Genomic DNA, 2,500 nt, shown 5'->3' with positions numbered 1-2,500 from the left:
GAGGAGTAGGAGGAGAGGAAAAGAGAAATGCCTCAAAGATGTATTAAAATTATATTCATATTTCCTTCTTCGATCAGTTCCCTCCTCCTCCTCTTCCTCCAATTGGGAGAGAGGAGGAGAATGAAGAGGAGGAGGAGGAGGAGGAGGTATCTATTTAGTTTTGATCATCTCTCACCTCTTCCACCAACAGTTACCTGTATATTGCCCTACCCCCCCACTCCCATTTCCCCTCCTCCCCTCCATCTCTTAAATTGCCTAATAACTGCTCGCTTGATCCACCCACTTCTCTCTCTCTCTCTCTCTCTCACTCTCTCTCTGTTTCCAATCTCTTCAAACAAGTACATAAACCCAAAGTCTTATACACACACAGATGACATATGTATACATAACTCACACAGCTGAGAACATGCAAATACAAACACACAGTCTCTCTCTCTCTCTCTCTCTCCCTCTCTCTCTCTCTCCCTATCTCTCCCTCTCTCTCTCCCTCTCTCTCTCCCTCTCTCTCCCTCTCTCGGTTACCTTACACCCACATTGCTTTCTTCCCATTCCTTTATATTCCCCAATTCAACTTTTACACTTTCTTTCCATTCAATACAATGCATAGTCTCTCTCTTTCTCTCTTTCTCTCTCTCTCTCTCTCTATCTCTCTCTCTCTCCACCAACCTATCTCTTACACTCTAAAACACTCTATCCAATCCAAAAATTTCTCCATTTGCTTCCTTTCTCTTTCTCTACACAATAAGACATCATCAGCTCTTTTCGTTTCTCTGTACAAGTCAATAACCTATCCATTCTCTCAACCCCCCCCCCCCCATCTCAATAAACCCTCTCCATTTCCAATACAAAAATGTTCTCTCTACTACAAAACCTTACCTCTCTCTTTTTATCAAATAACCAACCTATCACTCCCCGTCCTTTCTTCATCAAGTGAATGCTTGATCTCTCCTCTCTCTCTCTCTCTAACACACACAAATAGCTTATCCTTCTCTCATTCTGTGTATGTGTGTGTGTGTGCATGCATGTCTATGTGTGTGCTTGCAATAACTGCTTAATCCAACAACCTCTCACCTCTTCCTCTCCAATAAACTCTTATCCTTTTTCTTCCCTAACAACTTTTCTTCTCTTTCTACACACTAACATTTCTCTTCACTCTCTCACCTTCATTCATAAGTATTCATATTTGTAAACATGCTCACACACACACACACACACACACACTTAGGGGCCTATGTTACTTAATTACCCACCCCTCTCCCTATTATATTTCTAACATAAGCTTATGTAGGCAATGAAGCCTTGGATTTTCAAGGAAGGTGGAACTGATATTAGTGATGTTCATAGTTCTAAACTTTTTTTATGTAACTATGAAGAGATTCTTCATTCCAGAATTTATAAACTAAGTACCAGGCATATGGTGACATCTGAACTTAAGTCTTACCAAAGTAGACTTCACTTCGTCCCTCCAGGATAGCTAAAATAGAGTACCAGTCAAGTACTGGGGTTGATTTAATCACTCTTTACTCTTTTACTTGTTTCAGTCATTTGACTGCGGCCATGCTGGAGCACCGCCTTTAGTCGAGCAAATCAACCCCAGGACTTATTCTTTGTAAGCCTAGTACTTATTCTATCGGTCTCTTTTGCCGAACCGCTAAGCTGCGGGGACGTAGACACACCAACATCGGTTGTCAAGTGATGGTGTGGGGGGGGGGGGGAACAAACACAGACACACAAACACATATATATACATATATATATATATATGACGGGCTTCTTTTAGTTTCCATCTACCAAATCCACTCACAAGGCTTTGGTCGGCCCAAGGCTATAGTAGAAGACACTTGCTCAAGGTGCCACGCAGTGGGACTGAACCCGGAACCATGTGGTTCACTTCCTTAAAAAAAACTTCAGAACTTATGTCATATTAAGTTGATGGATTAGCAGAATTGTTAGATCAGAGGTAAAAACAATCAAGGATGCAAAAAAAAAAAAAAAAAAAAACTGGCTCCCAATGGGGTTTCAAACAGAATGTAAATGGATTCAATAAAAAAAAACCAGTCATCTACTGTGGTGAATGGTATTGAGTAAAGCAATTCTCTTAAAAGTTACTGGTCTTGAGCCTGAATAATAAAAAGCAATTGCTATTGTTATTATTATTGCGCTAAGTGACAGATTATTTTGGGTGGTAAATAACAAATTCATTAGCAGGGATAAATGATGGGTTCAATAGGGTACTGAACAAAATAGTGTATAGTATTAAGTTACATCCCTTTATGTTCTCTTTTCACATCTCATTGAGGTCACCTTTGCATTTAATCTTGCCCAGGTTGATAATAAGTACATACCAAGTGATGGTATCAATTTAAAGTGACATTTACTGATTCCCCAAAGTGTTTAACATTGTGGCTGTGGTAGACATAAGCATCATCATCATCATCATCATCATCATCGCTATTATTAAGACTATAGAGTGGCTAAAACAATCAAGTAACATGCTAAA

At 39.7% G+C, this 2,500-nt stretch overlaps 1 protein-coding gene across 1 annotated transcript in view; it reads right to left on the bottom strand.

Moving 5' to 3' along the window:
* LOC106867500 (semaphorin-5A) overlaps positions 1–2,500 on the bottom strand; it is a 313,387-nt gene that overhangs the window by 109,284 nt on the left and 201,603 nt on the right. The gene's annotated exons all lie outside the window — the stretch shown is intronic.

The sequence above is a fragment of the Octopus bimaculoides genome, chromosome 6 (assembly GCF_046866305.1).
Source record: "Octopus bimaculoides isolate indiv1 chromosome 6, ASM4686630v1, whole genome shotgun sequence".
NCBI lineage: Eukaryota > Metazoa > Mollusca > Cephalopoda > Octopoda > Octopodidae > Octopus > Octopus bimaculoides.
This window is presented reverse-complemented; position numbering and strand designations above follow the sequence as displayed.